Source organism: Pan troglodytes, chromosome 19 (genome assembly GCF_028858775.2).
Source record: "Pan troglodytes isolate AG18354 chromosome 19, NHGRI_mPanTro3-v2.0_pri, whole genome shotgun sequence".
Lineage (NCBI taxonomy): Eukaryota > Metazoa > Chordata > Mammalia > Primates > Hominidae > Pan > Pan troglodytes.
Genome location: NC_072417.2, coordinates 83,025,149 through 83,045,289, shown reverse-complemented (window position 1 = coordinate 83,045,289; position 20,141 = coordinate 83,025,149). Strand labels below are relative to the sequence as shown.

At 37.4% G+C, this 20,141-nt stretch overlaps 1 long non-coding RNA gene across 1 annotated transcript; it reads right to left on the bottom strand.

Annotated features, from left to right (window-relative positions):
- Window positions 1-469: 469 nt before the first annotated feature.
- LOC101057067 (uncharacterized) lies at window positions 470-18,235 on the bottom strand. The gene is made up of 3 exons (XR_675468.3): window positions 18,096-18,235; window positions 6,575-6,696; window positions 470-1,382 (listed from the first exon to the last, which is right to left on the bottom strand). It is a non-coding gene; the product is annotated as an uncharacterized LOC101057067 (long non-coding RNA).
- Between the last annotated feature and the right edge of the window lie 1,906 nt (window positions 18,236-20,141).

Sequence of the window (20,141 nt, the reverse complement as noted above, 5' to 3'; positions counted from 1 at the left end):
CCTTTATCCTAATCTCTGCATTTCAAAAAACATAATACACTCTGTCACACACATGAACACACACATACACACACACACCTCACACACTACTATTTCAGATATGTGCATACTAGGATTGGTAGAAAGATAAGAGGTTAGGTACATGTATCTTTAATTCACATTAAAACATTAAAATCTTTGCAAATGTGTTTATGTAACGCTAAAATAACAGGATGGCAAATTAAAATTTTTTATTTAGCATTTGATTTACATGTTATCAAATATGTAAATATTTAGTACTCTGTAAACTAAACACCTGGGTGATAAATTATTTATATCTAATAAAGATGCTTTAATGTTATATCAAATGGGCTATATATTATCTAATCCCAAGCCTAAACCACTACCATTTAAAAATTTAATGAAAATGAATTGGATATGAAAACAGTTCAATCTATGTTATAGAATAAAACTATAATAGACAAAATAGTACCCTCAAAGATTACGTTTAATATTATCCCAAACAGGTAAATAAAATACATGTGTTTTAGTGATTTACAAAACAGGTCTTTTAAAGTAAATTTAGAACAAATAAAATCAATGGTTTATCCACAAAGTATTTTAAAAAGGTCAGTGTTAGAGATCATTACATTTCTAATACTGAATTTAGAATGGGGTTTAAATGAATTTATTTTCTCCTCTTATGCAAATTGATATCTCTGTGGAGGGAGGGGCGATAGAAGAAAAAACACCACAGTGCATGCATGTGTGTGTGATGTGCGCATGTGTCTGCTTTAGCTGAAAAACTAAGGAACTAATTAAATAACACTCCCGTTGGTTAAAGGAATAGAATGTTCTTGAGCAGGTAAAATGTTGGCCCTTATCGAAAGTGAGAAACAGGACTGTTGGCCCTGCATTTCTGATTCCTGAGCCCACCAATTTTTCTTTGCCTGCTCACAGAGCAGAAAGCCATATAGTGTTCTAGCAGAACAGAACATGAAAGATTAACCTTCTCCTTCCACTTGAACCAATTTTCGCAAAATGGAATCTAGTGGAAACACACACACACACAGACACACGGCTCCCCAAATGCACATTGAAAAGTAATCCATTTTTCACTCATCAGATAACAACACTTAATGATTGGGTAACTCAGCTTCATTCCCTATGGCCTTAATGAAAAGGCCAGTTCATTGCATTAGGAAATCAGTGAGATGAATTGTAATGAAGAACTGTGAAATTCTGCCAGGATTTAGCAAAGGCCATGAATAGCCCAGCTTAAAAGTTGAATTTCTTGTTTTCCTTCCTGTGTGGCTCTCTTTGAAAAGACAAGAAAATGGTACATTTGGTCTTCGGAAAATCCATCACAGAGTACGAGGCACTGCCAACTGGTTAGGTTCATCCTAGGTAAACAAAACCGTGGAGGCACTAGGAATACAACGACCAGAGGACACATCTGAAAATAAAGACAAAGTAGCATGCTGAGATTTTCTTGCTACTGTAGTAGAGAAGAGATCCTATTTCATAGAAAATAGCACCTGCAGGGCTCAGAGTCCTGGCACATTAAAGTGTTTGGTGCCTCGTGTGCTTGTCACCCATGTGTTCTTTTCTGCCATCACACTGCTCACAGTGAGCTATGCCACTAGTTCCACTATAACGTGACATAGTGGTTCTGAAACTCACCATACGATGCATGATCTGCAACAAAAATCACAGGACTTTCAACAAAACAGAATTGGGAGCATAACACTCAAAAATGTCACCAGAAGTACATTTTTTAAACAGATAAGGACCTTGGCTAAGCATGGTGGCTCACGCCTGTAATCCCAGCACTTTGAGAGGCTGAGGCGGGCGGATCACGAGGTCAGGAGATCGAGACCATCCTGGCTAACACGGTGAAACCCCGTCTCTACTAAAAATACAAAAAATCAGCTGGGCGAGGTGGCGGGCGCCTGTAGTCCCAGCTACTTGGGAGGCTGAGGCAGGAGAACGGCGTGAATCCCGGGGGCGGAGCCTGCAGTGAGCCGAGATCACGCCACTGCACTCCAGCCTGGGCGACAGAGAGACTCTGTCTCAAAAAAAAAAAAAAAAAAAAAAAAAAAATCACAGGACTTTCAACAAAATAGAATTGGGAGCATAGGAGCATACCACTCAAAAATGTTACCGGAAGTGCATTTTTTAAAAAGATAAGGACCTTGGCTAAGCATGGTGGCTCACGCCTGTAATCCCAGCACTTTGAGAGGCTGAGGTGGGAGGATCACTTGAGGCCAGGAGTTTGAGACCAGCCTGGGCAACATAGTGAGTCCCCATCTCTACAAAACATAAAAAATTTAGCTGGGCATGGTGGTGCCTGTGGTCCCAGCTGCTTGAGAGGTTGAAGCGGGAGGATCCCTTGAGCCCAGGAGCTTGAGGCTGCAGTGAGCTAAGATCTTATCACTGCACTCCAGCTTAGGGAACACAGTGAGACTTTTCCTTTTAAAAATTCAAAATAAAGTAATAAATATGATAATAAATAATAAAAAATAAGAACCCAAGGAAAAGGGTAGCATAGTTTTGCACATGGTCATTGTTAAGAAATGTATAGATACTGTAATAAATATGACATTTTGCCTTGAAAAACCTGAAGTTTACTCAAAACCTGAAGTTTACTCATGGAAGTGGGCACTGGAAGAAATGTTTGCTGTTTTTGAGTTGTCCTGAAGTTGTCTGAAATCTGATGGAAATTTGTAACACCAGGATGGGTGAGCTTATACCACACTGTGAACTGAGGTGGCTGGGAGATGATTGATTTTCTGCGTGTATTCTTACATAGATCAATTGACCTGGGTGCAGATTTTATTGCATTTACCTAGTGTTTCTCAGAGGCAAAATTTCACATTGGTACATAGAAAGTTGGCTCAAATTTTATGCTATGCTCAAGCAGACACATGTTCAAATTCTTCCTTCATATGTCAAGTGAATTGGAAGTAATTTGCATTTTAAAAAAGTCGTATAGTATAATCAACTCTTTATTCTAGGATTATAACTATTTAATATCTAAACAGTCAAATGAAGAGTGAAACTTTTAACTCCATGGAGATTGTCAAAAACCTATTTGGTGTTTTGCAGACATACAAGTAATTCCACTTTTATATTTTTCACCTTTCCACAATAATACTGTATAAATGGTAGTCAAAGACGTTGTTCAAGAGCTTCTTTTATTCTTATACATGGAGTGCCTTATTGACTAGATTATGTTATCCTTCCAACTCATCTTCCATCTTTTATCCTAGGCTTCAATTTTTAATTCTGCTATTTGTTTCAGATCTCAGTTATAGCATTCTAGAGCATATCAGCTCACCACTGTTGCACTCCAGGAAATTTATCTTACCCTTGAAACATTCTTTCCTTTTTGTTCATCTCAAGTTAGATTTTGTTGTTGTGGTGGTGGTTCTTGTGTTTTAGGCTTTTTTCCCTCAATTCTGTGGCACTAGCTCACTTACATAAAACACCCAAAGTAAATGCTTTTCAATATATCGCATCTGGTTTTTCAGCAATGTGCAGATTTAGAATCTTCTCTGTCTAGGAATCTCACTTTTCCTAAGTATTTTACCAGGATCCAATGTATATATAAAATAACAGGAACACCCACACCATACTTGGCCTGTTTTTCATCATGTTTTTAATGCTAACCAAAGAAAACAACTTATAAAACATGCACACACGTATGTACATTATAGATCTTCTTGTAAACATCCCTTCTATGATTAAATTGATTCCTGAGGAATTGGCTAAGATAACCAGTACCAAAGTTCATTTTCAAAACTTCCTGTGTCCCTGAAAATGTTTTGTGTTAATAATATGCATTAGTTTTATAGCCACTTAAGAAGATCTCTTTTATGTCAAAGCAGAAACAGACAGCCAAGATTAAAACAAGGAGAAAATTCCAACACCTCTGTAGAATCAAACAAACATTGACTTTTGAAAATAAAAGCAGAGTTTTGAAAGACCCACTAATAGATTCAATCTCTTGATGTTTTATCCCAAGGCCTACAGACAGAAAGCAACGGGAAGCTGTACCATCCAGGGACAGAACCCATGAACTGACCTGGACAGGATGATAAATGAGGAACAGGGGAAAAAGTCAGGGCTAGGATCTCTCTCACACACACACAGACACACACAAAAACAGAGGAAACAAATTCTCAATGTTAATAAACTTCCCAAACAAGATTACTTTGCCATTTTTAAAAAAGAAAATAAGGCTGGGTGCGGTGGCTCACGCCTGTAATCCCAGCACTTTGGGAGGCCGAGGCGGCAGGATCACCTGAGGTCGGAGTTCAAGACCAGTCTGACCAACATGGAGAAACCCTGTCTCTATTAAAAATGCAAAATTAGCTGGGCGTGGTGGCACATGCCTGTAATCCCAGCTACTCTGAGGCAGGAGACTGAGGCGGGAGAATCGCTTGAACGCGGGAGGAGGAGGTTGCGGTGAGCCCAGATCGCTCCGTTGCACTCCAGCGTGGGGAGAAAGAGCAACATTCCATCTCAAAGAACAAAAAAAAAAAAAAAAAAAAAAAGAAAAGAAAGAAAGAAAAAGAAAAGAAAAGAAAAAACTTTAGAGAAGTTTTAAAACTTCACGACATTTAGGAATTTTTTTAAAAAAAATATGAACCAGTAAATATCTATCTATCAGCCACCCCTGGTCTTTCCTGGGGAACTTTGCTTGTCCTGCCAAATAAGTATAGTATGTAAATGCGATATTTGCTTTCTAGAATTAAAAGGAAATTGGTATATATTTCATACAGGGAGACAAGATTTCATTGATGTCTTACCTATATTCTTTGAAAACAAATGTTTCCATTCCCTTATGAAAGCAATATATTTTGCTTTGTCAGAATGATACAATTCAGATTCATAAACCATAGATGGCTAGAGAGTCACTTTTCTTTTTTTCTTGAATACTAGAAATTATTAAAACCTGAAATTTGATTGTTGAGTAACTATTCCAAATATCCCAAGATTGCTCATGAGCTTTCTAAAGTTTTAGGCAGACAAGGGGAATATATATATAAATATATATATATATATATATATTTTAATCAGATTCTTTTTAAAATGGGAACTCAAATTACCAATGCCCTTATTGGGTTCCTGTTGTCATATGGTACATGAGACACTTTGTCTCATATGATTGTAATTACCAACATAACCAAGCTATTAGAGTACTGCATCATGGCCGGCCTCTAACATAGCTTAAGGTGATTTATTTAAAAAAAAAAAGAAAGAAAGAAAGAAACAAAGAAAGAAACAAGAAAAAGAAAGAAAAGAAACAAAGGAAGAAAGAAAGAAAGAAAGAAAGAAAGAAAGAAAGAAAGAAAGAAAGAAAGAAGCAAGCAAGTGAGCTACAGATAAATGAGCTATAGGGATTCCAGAGGCAGAAACTTTGAATTGTATGGTGTATTCGATCTGGCAGCCTGGTCTGAATCCCACTCATTTGGCCCAGCTCAGATATCAGTAATTGGAGGAGAGCAAAAAACAGTGTAATCAGCCCAAAGTACTCATGTCTCATCAGTTCTAAGCTTGTGACAGGTGACATGTGTATAGATCCTTGGGACAGAAGGTGCAAGAAGTAGGAAGAGCCTAGTGGTGAGAAAAGCCAACTGAAACTCCTAAATATAAGTGCAAGTTGTTTGAGTAAAAAAGGGGGGAAAAAAAGAAATAGCATACAACTGTTGAAGGTATTTATATTCAGTAGTTCTTATTTCTACTTTAATAGTTTCTTTTTATTTGTTTAATTAGACATGCGTGTTGTTGCTAATCACTAATTTTCCCACTCCTCATGCTCAGCTTCAGGTAGTAAGTAAGGCATCTAATCCGCAAGCTCTATCTCTACTGAGTTCTTGGTTGGATACTGTGACCTCAAATGATTTGCTTATTGCTACTACCTAAAACCTGCTGATGCTCCACCTACAGCTGGGCATGGTGGCTCATGCCTGTAATCCCAGCACTTTGAGAGACCAAGGTGGGAGGACTGCTATATAGCTCAGGAGTTCAGGACCAGCATAGGCAACATAGCAAGTCCTCATCTCTCCTACTTTTTTTTTCTCTTTTTTTTTTTGAGACGGGATTCTGTTGGTCAGGCTGAAGTGCAGAGGCATGATCATAGCTCACAGCTCACTGCAGCCTCAGCCTCCTAGGCTCAGGTGATCCTCCCAGCTCAGCCTCCTATCTACTAAAAATTTTTTTTTCACTCCTTTATTTAATTCTCTCTTTTTTTTTTTTTTTTTTTTTTTTGAGACAGAGTGTCACTCTGTTGCCCAGGCTGGAGTGCAGTGGCACAATCTTGGTTCATTGCAAGCTCCGCCTCACTGGTTCACGCCATTCTTCTGCCTCAGCCTCCCAAGTAGCTGGGACTACAGGTGCCTGCCACCACACCCGGCTAATTTTTTGTATTTTTAGTAGAGACAGGGTTTCACCATGTTAGCCAGGATGGTCTTGATCTCCTGACCTTGTGGTCTCCCCACCTCGGACTCTCAAAGTGCTGGGATTACAGACTTGAGCCACCGTGCCCGGCCTACTAAAAATTTTTAAAATGAGCTGGGCTTGGTAGCACATACCTGCAGTCCCAGCTACTCAAAAGGCTGATGCTGGAGGATCACTTGAGCCTGGGAGATTGAGGCTACAGTGAGCTATGATCACATCACAGCACTTCGACCTGGGTGACAGAGTGAGACTCTGTAGAAAAAAAAAGAAAAGAAAAGAAAAAGAAAGGAATAAATTTCTAGTATATTTTTGTCACCAAATTTTGGGTAAGTGCCTCACTTCCAATTACGTCGGTCCCATAGCCAGCCTATCATTGGCTTTCTGTACTTTCATGTGGCCTGTTGGGGGAAAACACAATTTCAGCGTGGTTGGGGAACACAGATTGAGTGCCGGATACATAGCCAGTCCTTTAAATAGATCAATAGATTCTTTGATATGAAAATAAATGTATTAATGAATTTGTCAAAACCAAACTGTTGAATCATCTGAACATGCTTGTGTTTATGAAAGCACCAAATCCATGCATCATGACATAACGGGAAACAAACTGCTACCATTTCCCCCAAATTAATCAGAAATTGACAAAACAGCTTCACTGATAACCATTTTCCTTGCCTGTCTCTGTGGAGAAGACAATGTGTAGAGGGAACCAGGCATTTTGCCTCTGGGGCACATCATTATATGTGATGATGATTCGTTCTACCTGATACATGGACTGAACCTTCCCATCATCCAGTCAGTTGTACTAGGATGAAATTAAAATATGAAAATAATGGTATACAATTTTTTTTGTAAAATATGAACATATAACTCTTGTGGGGATCTTTTATGAAACAAAAGGTAATCTGGATAATATTATTAAATCTCATCAATCAGTTGACACTTCTGTGTTTTAGAAGGTATCTAAATAAAATGGTTGCCATGAGAAAACAGTAGGTCCTTATTAAATTAAACAAAATTGAACTGGATAATATTGACAAGAAGTCACAAATTGATTACATACTTTGAAAACACCCATTTTAAAATGGAGAGATCTAGCCTGTGGTCTCATCTTTGCCACTTACTCATCTGTGAGCTTGAAATGCCATTTAACTTCCCTTAGTCTCAATTCTTCATGTGTAAAATTAAGATGATTAAGTCAAACCTAAGATTCTTTTCAGCCTAGAAATTCTATGATTTTTGGATAGGTCCCTGTTCTGTTTCTATAATTTATTTGCAATTTGTCTATAGGATTAAGTTAGAAATTTAGACACCTCCCCTATTTCCTTTGCCTTTTTTAAAACATACAACCCAATTATCTGTCATATGATTCCTAGTTTTTGGATTTGAATGAAATAAGCAAATTATTTTACCTTAAATGTGACTTTAAATTTTATTTCTGATTTCAGTAATATTGCTGGCCCGTGATATGCTAATCAGCCCTGCCTCTGATAATGGTGCTACAAATCTGCACCTTGTTCAGGCACAGAATTTTTCTCTCCAACCAATAGTGATGAAGTGAGTTCAGAGTGTTTTGGGTTTGAGTACAAGCAATTTTACATAGAGTATGTAATCTATATATGGAGCCTGCTCCCTTAGTTCCTCCCAGGGTGGAATTGGATGGTGATGGTGGTATTCAGAGCTATGGAAAATGAGTGTTGCTATAAAAAAAAAAAATAGAGGAGGAAACTGTCAGAGAAATGCATCTTTCCTGGCACCTGGATCATGCTCATTTTTGTTTGTAACCCTTTTGTTGGGTTTATCAGTGGACAAAGAAAAGTTGTTCCAAACAACCAGATGGCAAATCCTAAGCTCAGTGAAACCTGAGAGCTGTTTGAACGAGTGCCACATGCACCAAAGAGGCAGTGCCAAAAACAGATGGAAATTCCTCAAACCACATCTATGTGTTAGACAGGGGTTATATGTGTGTGTGTGTGTATATATACGTGTATATATATATGTGTGTATATATATACGTGATATATATATACACGTGTATATATACATGTGTGTGTATATATACGTGTATATATGTGTGTATATATATACGTGTATATATGTGTGTATATACACGTGTATATATGTGTGTATATATACACGTGTATATATGTGTGTATATACACGTGTATATATGTGTGTGTATATACACGTGTATATGTGTGTGTATATACACGTGTATATATGTGTGTATACACGTGTATATATGTGTGTATATACACGTGTATATATGTGTGTGTATATACACGTGTATATGTGTGTGTATATACACGTGTATATATGTGTGTATACACGTGTATATATGTGTGTATATACACGTGTATATATGTGTGTATATACACGTGTATATATGTGTGTATATACACGTGTATATATATGTGTGTATATACACGTGTATATATGTGTGTATATATACGTGTATATATGTGTGTATATATACGTGTATATATGTGTGTATATATACGTGTATATATGTGTGTATATATACGTGTATATATGTGTGTATATATACGTGTATATATGTGTGTATATATACGTGTATATACGTGTATATATACTGTGTATATATGTGTATATATACGTGTATATATGTGTGTGTATATATATATGGTCTTCCATCCAACTTCCAAAAAGTAGTACTTGCTCTGTCTGTACAAGGTATTAGTATCTCTGTATTTCAAACCAGTCTCAGTGGGACTCAAAGATGAATAGGACAGAGTCACTAAACCATAGAATTGCTAAAAAGTGTCACCTTCATCTTCTTTATTGCCTTTATTGGTAAGATGGGGTATCCACTCTCTAGGAAGCAGAGTACTCTTCCCCAGTGATAATTCTAACAATTACAGTAATTCTTCCTAATAATGCTAAGTGTAACGTGAACTCACCATCAAGCCTAGTATAACAAGGAAAATTATAATAATCCTGTCATCGTTCTTTTGTCACTTTAGTTAAATGACCATTCAGAAGTAATGAACCTTCTCATAATATATTTGGGTTGTCTTTGTGCCTGGTATTTCTTAAGGGAAAGCTTATTTCATGACAAGGAAATAGAAACTAGGTTTGTTCTGCAGGTCTTTATTTTTTCCTAAAATAGATACAAAAACAGTACTGCCACTTAGTTAAAAGAGAGTCAGTGGGAGAAAATTCCACAAGGAAACTATCGTGTTGAGCTATTAATAGCAGCTATCTCCTATGTAGCATTTGCTAAGTGTCAGGCAGTGTGCTACGTGCCTTACATGTGTTATCTTGTTTAATCCTTCTAACCTTCTTTGCGAGTAAATACAAAATCATCACTCCCATTTTCCAAATACAAATATTAGCCTGAAAAAGTTAACCTCAAAGTCACACAGGTAGTAAGGGTGCCAGGTTCTCTTCATCAGTGTTCTCCCTCCCACTCCCATCCTTTTGCATATGGTACCTGGGGCAGACTAGAAATGACCTTGTCGGTGTCCGTAATCTAAGTAAGAAATGTACTCTGGAATTCAATTTTTTTTTAGGTGTTCTGCAAGGAAGAAAATGCACATTGGCAGAGCCCAGCTATTGACTGAATGTTAATTTTCCTAGGTGTTGCAATTATTTCGAAAGGAAGTAGGAGCCAAACTTCCTTTAAGTCTCATATTCACCATGAGTGGGCCAACGTGTTGTGTTAGTCATTTTTCTTCCTTCAACTCTCACCATTTCATTAAAAACTTTTCTTTTCCTCTGAGTGTTGGAACAAGGCTTACGTTGTCACCGAAGTAATCTGCAAGGTTGTCACGAGAAAACACCAAGCTCTCTTGAAATAAGCAAGCTTACTGGAGGTCACACAGGGCACTTCATTCATTTCCTGGAACAACTTTGAGCCGTTGAAGCTGATACTGATCTGGAAGTGCCTGGATGTTCTGAACATCCAAACCACAGTATCACTGTAAAAAAAAGAAAGTCACGAACTAGTTCTATGGGATTACCCTAATGGCACTTTCATTTGACACTATAAAGAACAGGTTGAAATTTAACAACTCGAGAAGATCTCAGTAAAGACAAAGAATTATAAGGTTGGAAAGGGATGTTCACTCTCCCTTCAAAATCTGCAGGAAAAGTTGCCCAGCTTCATTTGTTCATTAACTATATTTTAATGTTAACAATTCTGTATAGTGACTTCCCCAGAGGGTTACTTCCAGTCAAACGATGTCAATTATAAATTTTAAATCTCAGGAGACTGTTTACTTTAGCATTCAATTACCCAAGCTATGTTACTTAATGTTTTTTTAATTTTTATTTATTTATTTATTTATTTATTTATTTTTTTTTTTTTTTTTTTGAGATGGAGTCTCACTCTGTCGCCCAGGCTGGAGTGCGGCGGCAGGATCTTGGCTCACTGCAAGCCCCTCCTCCCCTGGTTCACGCCATTCTCCTGCCTCAGCCTCCCGAGTAGCTGGGACTTACAGGCACCCGCCGCCACGCCCAGCTAATTTTTTGTATTTTTAGTAGAGACGGGATTTCACCGTGTTAGCCAGGACGGTGTCGATCTCCTGACCTCGTGATCCGCCTGCCTCAGCCTCCCCAAGTGCTGGGATTACAGGCGTGAGCCACTGCGCCCGCCTATGTTATTGTACTCACGGGTAAAATAACCAAATTTCATGGGCGAAAAAAATCAGGATTTATGGTCCAGGCAAATATGTTTCTGATTTATGAGTTCATTTCCAAATAAACCACATTTAATTATCTCTTTGATGAACTGATTTTATTTTAAAAAAATATGAGGGAATGTAGGCAAACTGCCATAGAAAACCTGATTTCATGGTAATGGGGCATCTTTCCTAAGCATGAAACAAAAATAACTGTCACCATTTTGAAAAACCTTAAATGCTTAGCAACCTCAATATTCTACTATTTTTATTTATTAAAAAAAATTTTTAATTTATCAATTTTTTTTTCAAGACAGTTTTGCTCTTGTTGCCCAGGCTGGAATGCATTGGTGCAATGTCAGCTCACTGCAACCTCTGCCTCCGGGGTTCAAGCGATTCTCCTGCCTCAGCCTCCCGAGTAGCTGGGATTACAGGCATGTGCCACTAGGTCTGGCTAATTTTGTATGTTTTAGTAAAGACGGAGTTTCACCATGTTCGTCGGGCTGGTCTCGAACTCCTGACTTCAGGCGATCCACACACCTCTGCCTCCCAAAGTGCTGGGATTACAAGGATGAGCCACCATGCCCAGCTTTTAATTGAGTTAAAAGATATGATAATATTTTTAACGTTAGCTACTAGTTACAATATTTTGAAACCCATGCAAGTTTGCTTTGAAAACACAAAGGATTCTCATGTATTAACCCATTAACACACATAAGTCCACTTAGAATTTTTTTTTCAAATTCTGTCTACATAATCTATTTTCTATTATTCAGGATCATCAGTGTGGAATGTTAAAAGCCAAAGAATTAGATTTTAGAATTAGAGTTAGAGTTAGAATTTTGTCACATCTAGTAGGCATAATCCAGTGTAATCCAGTTTCACTCCAAATTCTTTTCGATTTTGTCCTCTACTTTCTTGCAGTACTTTGGTCCATGGAATTTCAGGAAGGTGGGTTTTCACAAATCATCAGGAGGGAGAAAAAGCCTGGAGGACCAAGAGAACGAAATCTGCTCTATCCTAGAAAAACTGTCCTCTTTCTCTTTTTCTTTCCTGTCTTTATCTTCTCCCGGCCCTGTGATCCCTTCTAAATTTCCCAAAAGTCTGGCTGAGGTCTAGATAGAATTGCAAAACACACACACACAACAGCGGCCAGTGAGGTGGGAATGTCCACACCTTAAACCTTACAAGAATCGTTTATAATAAGAATAGATACTTACAGATTTGAAAGAAAGTTTGTTGTTAAACTGTTGAGTCATTTCCAGAAGTCAGACTTTATTTTATTTTATTTTATTACTTCTACATCACTGAATTAATTTAATCTACCTGAGACCAGAACTCATGAAGATTCGAGGTCTGTAGTCTCACACCACCTACTGTTCCCTGGTTTTACGTTTCCAAGGCTCAGCTGCTCCACCCTGCTCCAGTCTCAGTTAAAATGAAAGGTTAGTCAGAGGGGCTAGAACACATCTGTAGTATGAAAATATTTGGACAAAAATTTGGACAAGGTATTGTGTATCTCTTACATATAGATTAGTTTGTTTGCCTAATTGAAAAAGTCTAAAGCCTGGACTCATTAAATATACTGTACCAGTCACTTACTAGAGACCCATGCATCTTTCATAAACTTACTCCTGCTTCTTCCCAGGCAAAATGTGCTTCCAGAGCACATTGTTCAGGCTCAAGTATCCCATTTGTAACTACAAATTCTGATGATTTATTTGCATATCTCTCTCCCCCCATCATACTATGAACTCCTCAAGGTCCTGTCTTTATCATCTTGGTATATACCACCCACCCTCCTGTCTCTCTAACTCTTCGTGGTAACTGAGATGAAACAGGTGCTCAATATGTACTTCTTAAATAAATACAAAAACAAATGAATAAAGGACCTTTGGTTGTCCTTCCTGTGAACTAATACCTTGTTCTTAAGACAAAATTGGGCATATGTTATTTTGCAACTACAGCTGGCCCTCTGTATCCATGGGTTGTGCATGCATAGATTCAACCAACCTCAGAGCAGAAATATTAAAACAAAATAAAATAAAAAACAAATGAAAATACAACAAAATAATAAAAATGAAAAACAACACAGAATAACATCTATTTATATGGCATTTCCATTGTAAGTAATCCAGAGATGATTTTAAAAAAACGTGGGAGGATGTGTGTAGGCTATATGTAAGTAATACGCCATTTTATGGGTGACTTGGATCCTGAAATTTTAAAGTCACCAAGGGCCCTGGAACCAATCTTCCATAGATACCAAGAGATGACTGTATCCTTTCTCAGAAAGTGGGCAGGCATCGTGAGATATAAATGTCTTCCTCAGTCTGATTCTGTTTAATCTTTTTACTATGCTGTGAAGACAAAGCTATAAGCTTCTCATTTGCTGAAGGCAAGCCTGCTTTCCTTTGACTGCATTTGCAGCCTGTCCTCAGCTCTTCAATTACTCCCATCACACAAAAACACAACTTCATACTTCGGCATGGTTACATCACTGCCAGAGAATCCACATTTTTCCAGTCTGTTAAAAATGACGTTTATTCTTTATTGATTCTATTCAAGATTAATATGCTTTGAAGGCCTACTATGTTGCTCTTGGGACTCCGAAAAATAAAATGACGTCTCAATCAATGGTTAGTTGTGGCGATTAAATACCTTCCAAGACTTTAAAAGAATTAAATGAACACCAACTTTTCTTTAGAATCCTGGCTGATAGATCTTAAATAAAGTTTCCTCTTGCAGCCAGGATTTTGTGGTAGGATTAAAATGATCAAACTGGATACTCTGAATTTTGAAAATCAATCACTCCTGTTTGTGCAAGAATTCCAAGGAAGGAAAAATGCTGCAGAGATCAGAGGGCTCATGGTAAGAGAGAAAAGTCCACAGATCCAGTTTCAAAGATCCACCCCTACTCTAAGTGTGATACTCAGCAACAAGACACCTGCTTCTGGGGAAGAAACAGGCTTTTAGAGAGTCAGCTGAAAAAGAGGAGCAAAGCCCCAAAACGAAATTGCCTTTGCACCTTTAAGGCTTAAGTAGTAACTGGGAGTTTTTAAGTGTCTTTGACAACATTGAGTGGAGGGATATTATGAAGTTACATTTTCAATTTTCTCCAGTTGCAAAAGAAAACGTAACGGCTGAATCCTAAGTCAGGGCTACAGTACTGCCAACAGAGGACGGACGAAATCTAAAGGATTTTGCTTCTCCGCATGACCCAGCAATTCCAACAGTGAAAAGTTAGAATGGTAAATTTCCTAACAGCTGAAGCCTCTGGCAGAGTAAAGGCAACACCTGACTGATACGTTATCTTCCTACCGAGGCTCTGCATGTAAGGAAAAATTTCAAGTATTTGCTCAGGTAAGTGAGTCTCTCAGACTGAGAGAGAGCTATACATCTCAGGACCTTTAACTCCAGAAATATTTTTAAAAGTAAGAAACACTTTTAGAGGTTTAAGAGAGGTGGGCTACCTGAGCTCTGTTTCTTACCAGCACGACAACATCACCAGATCTTCTGCAATATTAAGATGAAAATATATTAAGATAAAAGATATTATTATCTGAGAGGCACTGGAACAATCACAGACTCCATCATTTGGTGGCTAGCAATGGTAAATTTACCACCACCACCACCAACAAAAACAAACAAAACAGCTTCATAGACCTCTCTTACTTGGGTTGGTGTATTATTCCCTGACTGCTTAAATGCTAATACATTCATCTTTTTAAAATCTCTCCCGTAAAGTTCATCTGTAACAGAACAGATAAGTGTAACACAGTGAGTCTTCAGCATTCATGGTAAACGCTAAGGGTTGATACTGATGAGAAACTTACCAAAAATTATGGGAAGAGTCTTTTGATGAAGTAAAATTTGAGCTTTTAATTCAATTAAATTTAGCTTGTAAATTAAGAATAATTGGGACTTTAAGGTTTTTAGGTGGAACTTCAGGTCATGTTTCTGTTGATTTAACAAATGACATAGAAACTCTTATTTTTCAAATGCATTTTCCCTCCTGGGTCTCTAGCTCTTTAAGAATTAACTGTTTTAAATGATCTAGTCTTCATACTTGCAGACAGAGACTTAGCTCTAATAATATGATTAATTAGTTTCTCTATCAGATAATAACATGAAAAATATTAGAATCAGGAAATAAACTCCAAAGACTAATCATTTAAAGATATAATAGGATATATACTATATATAATAATCCTGTCATTAGATGTACCTCTCATTTTAAAACATAATAAAATGTGTAGTTTAAAAACCTAAAATCAGACCTATGAAACATGTTAGAAGCTTGGAAGTTGCCACAAGTCAAAGTGAAACTGCCTTTGCAAAAAATCATAAGTGAGGAAATTATGTCGGTGAAACAGACCTAACTGACCCCTTCTTCCTTCTAACCTTGAAACTGTGTTTGTTCATTCCGGGGTGTAGGCCAAACTAGCCTTGGGAAGGAATTTATAGTTTAAACTCTGAAATAAAATGGATAACAGTCCTTTCCTGAAAAACCCTTTCTTGCCTGGGGACCAGTCTGCCTTTGTAGGACTAATAAATTAGCTACAAGATTAGAAATTACGGTTTAGGGGCCATGCAGCCTCTGACTGCAAGAGTCTGAACCTTCCCAAAATCGCTCCTGGGAATAACATCACTATGGTAAAACCTAAGATCAGTGTTTGAGATATTTACAGACCCTGCATTCTGATATAGCACATGACATCACTCAGATGACACCACTCAGACTGATAATACAGCTCAGCCAGTTCTGCGATCCCACCCAGGAATGTAAGCCAGCAAGAACTCACTTCGACCCCCTATGATTTTACCTTCAACCCAACCAATTAGCACTCCTCACTTTCCAAGCCCATACCCGACAAACTATCCTTAAAAACTCTGATCTGGGAGACTGATTTGAGTAATAATAAAACTCCGATCTCCCACACAGCTGACTCTGCTTAAATTACTCTTTCTCCATTGCAATTCCCCTGTCTGGATAAGCTGGCCCTGTCTAGGCAGCAGGCAAGGTGAACACTTGATTACAAAAGGATGAAGAAACTGAAGAATCAACAACTCTTAGATCGATCAGAGAAGCGAGGGCACAGGGCAAACCACTGCCTCCAAAACTGGGTAAGTCAAGAGGTGAATTAAAAAAAAAATCACAGCTTATTAGAACAGAAACCTCCAAGGGAATCAATTTTGAGTAGGAAAACCTGAGCTGTAATTGATGAATTTCTGGAGGTCAGTGTAAACAAGTCCAAGGATTAAAAACTCCAGGGAGATCCAGTCCTGGAGTAGGTGGTTGAGGGGAGGAGAGACACACTTTTGAGTTTTGCCTCCAGGAGTTGCACCAAGTTCTCACAGTAAATATTGGCAAAAAATTTTTAAAAATTAAAAATCCCCTTATGCTTCTGGCAGAGGAAGGGGAAAGGAGGCATTTTGACATACACTAGAGAGCATTCTTGTCTTCTTAATAAGATATCTCATCAGGAGAAACTAGTTAACTCATATACTGGGAGAAAATTTTTGCCAAAGACCTATCTGATAAAGAACTATTATTCAATTATATACAAAGAACTCTTAAATCTCAACAATAAGAAAACAAACAATCGAATTGTAAAAATAAGCCAAAGACTTAACAGCCTCCTTACCAAAGAAGATATACAGATGGCAAATAAGCATATGAAAAAATACTCCATATCATATGTCATCAGAGAAATGCAAATTTAAGCAATAATTTGATACCACTATATACTTATTAGAATGATCAAAATCCAGAATACTGACATTAAATGCTGGGGAAACTGTGGAGCAACAGGAACTCTGATTTATTGCTGGTGCCAATACAAAATGGTACAGCCACTTTGGAAGACAGATCGGTGGTTTCTTATAAAACTAAACATACTCTTACCATATAATCCTGCAATTGAGCCCCTTGGTATTTACCCAAAGGGGATGAAAACTTACGTCACACAAGAATCTGTTCTCAAATGTTTATAGTAGCTTTATTGATAATTTCTAAAAATTCAAAGCAACCAAGATGTCCTTCAGTAGGTGAATGGATAAAAAAATCTGTGGTACATCTAGACAATAAAATATTATTAAGCACTAGAAAGAAATGGGCTTTCAAATCATACTAAAAGGTGGAGGAAACTTAAATACATATTAGTAAGTAAAAGAAACTAATCTGAAAATTCTACATACTGCGTGACTCCAACTATATGAGATTTTGGAAAACAGAAGAAAGAACAGTGTTTTCCAGGAGTTAGGGGAAGGGAAGTATGAATAGGCAAAGCACAGGATATTTTTAAGGCAGTGAAACAACTCTATATGATACTGTAATAATGGATAGATGTCATTATAAATTTGTCCAAACCCATAGAATGTATAACACCAAGTGTGAATCCTAATGTAAAGTATGGACTTTGACTGATAGTGATATGTCAGTGTAGGTTCATCAGTTACAGCAAATGTACCCCTCTGGTAGGGATGTTTGATAACACAAGATGCTATGTATGTTTGAGGGCAGCGGATATACAGGAAATCTGTGTACCTCCCACTTAATTTTGCTACAAACCTAAAATGGTTCTAAAAACTAAAGACCATCCAAAAAAACAAAAACAAAAAACGAATCATTCATGATGGCTTCTCTACCCAAAGGAAAACAGCAAAAGTGTAAAATGTTAGTGTTATATATGAATGTTAAATGCATAGGTTGTCAGAGAGACTTTCAAGTGTCATTTCTTCTCTATGAGCCTCAGTTTCCTCATGTTTTGAGTGTAGAAGTTGGTTCAAAATGATCTTTAATTGTGACATAGCTCAACCTGAAGCAATTAATTACGAAAATGAATACTCAGAAACAAACGTTATTAATATTTATTCCAAAGACAATACTACAGCCACTATACTTCAGACAGAAGCATCTAGACCAAAGCCTATAGCACTAATTTAATACGATAGAAAAGGAAATCTTCTTTGGTATTATTGCAAAAAATTTAAGTTTTTACTTACCTACTCACAGGCTTAAAGTTTCTTGCTTCAGCACTTTCTTTAAGTTTCTCTTGTTATCTCTGGCTCAGAAAAGTACTTTTTCTGCTCTGGTTAATCTCTGTTATCCCCTTTTATCAGAATCTTGGTCTGATGTCCAGTCCAGTTGGTCTCTTAGGACACTTAGATATCTGTGAAGTTCTAAAGCTGATATTATGCTGACATAATGTTCAACAAACATTCTCTCCTTCAGCCAAACCACATTATCACCAAATATTTGGGGAGAAACACACATGAGATAGATGCATTCAAGGAAACAACATCAAAGCATCCATTACTTAATCTTTGTCTTGCCCTGGAGATTCACACCCTTTTTGCCAACACAGGCAGCCTCTGAGCTTCAAGTTGACTTATGACTTGACAATGTGGATTTTACAGAGTCCAAGACTCAGGAAGAATCACAGACGATGTCTTCCACATCTTGATACCCCTTAACAAACACATAATGCACATTGCCATTTTACACTCCTGTGAAACTCTTATCCATCTTTTTTGTGCCTCACACAAGTTTTATCAGCAACTCATCTGGAAGTCTTGCCCATATATCATAGCTGTTAATCATATGCCAACTCTTTGCTCTTAACATACTTTCATTTTACACCTGCAATACTATAATGTAATTGCATTTATGCAGGTTTGTGTCTCCTCACAGACTGGAAGAATCTCAATGATAAGACCTATGGCTGAGTCTTTGTCTAAATCCTTCATAGAACCTATTAGAGTGTCTGGCAAATAGGAGGTCCAGATAAAATATTTTTAGAGCTATTAAATGCATTAAAATGTGAATTAAGCAAAAGATCCCTCTACTTAGAAGAACCTTCAAAGGCTAAGAGGTAATTTGCCTTTAATCCCTCCAGCAATGCTGCATTATCCACCCAGCATTAGCATTGAGCACCTCTATGTATTACTAGTTCTTTTAGTGATGTAGAAAACCACAAAAATTTATTGAAAAATAGAAAAAAGAATCAGAAAAATGCAGATACACATTATGTCCCAGGGGATGTGAAGAATGCTCATTATTACACATGTCAACTCTCAGGTTATTTCGTAAGTGTCATTCACTTCTGATCCAAGTTTAAGTAACAGTAATCCAAAATTAAGTAACCAAATTTAAGTATGGGAAATTGACAACATGACTGTAAAATTCAAATAAGAGAATAAATCTATTAGGATGTCTAAGAAAAACATGGGGAATTAGAGTCATGCAAGTGAGTTGAATTATTGGGTGCTAAAGTATTATAAAGTCATAACAAATAAGTCAATGATGAAGAAGCCAGATTATACCGGCAGATACCTCTAAGACACTAGGTTTCCCTGAAGCAAATTCTAAAAAGTGGAATAGCAAAATATTTGATAAAGATCACAGTGCCCACTAATGAGAAAGGAATGTATATTCAATAACAATTATTGCAGTAGTTGCCTAGCTATTAATTATTACTATTGGTTTTTTTTTTTTTTGAGACAAGAGTCTCCCTTTGTTGCCCAGGCCAGAGTGCAGTGGTGTGATCTTGACTCACTGCAACCTCCACCTCCCAGATTGTTCAAGCAATTCTAGCACCTCAGCCTCTGGAGTAGCTGGGATTACAAGCACATGCGACCATGCCCGGCTAATTTTTTGTATTTTTATAGAGACAGGGTTTCGCCATGTTGCCCAAGCTGGTCTTGAACACTTGAGCTCAGGCAATCCAACTGCCTTGGCCTCCTAAAGTGCTAGGATTACAGGCATGAGCTACCATGTCCATCCAGTAATTGCCTAGCTATTTAGAAAATAAACCAGTTTAGACACTGTCTCTATACTATACACCAAAATAACATCCAAAGACATTTTTCAAATTAAACCATAATAAAGTTCAAATAAAATAGAGGTAAAAGTGTATTTGATCACCAGATAGGTAGTGACCATTTAAGCGATGACGGAAATGTACCTTCGCTACCATTCTCATAGGTAGTATTTACTGAACATTTTCTGTGTGCTAGGTAATGTGTAAAGTGATTTCTTTATATGCTGTT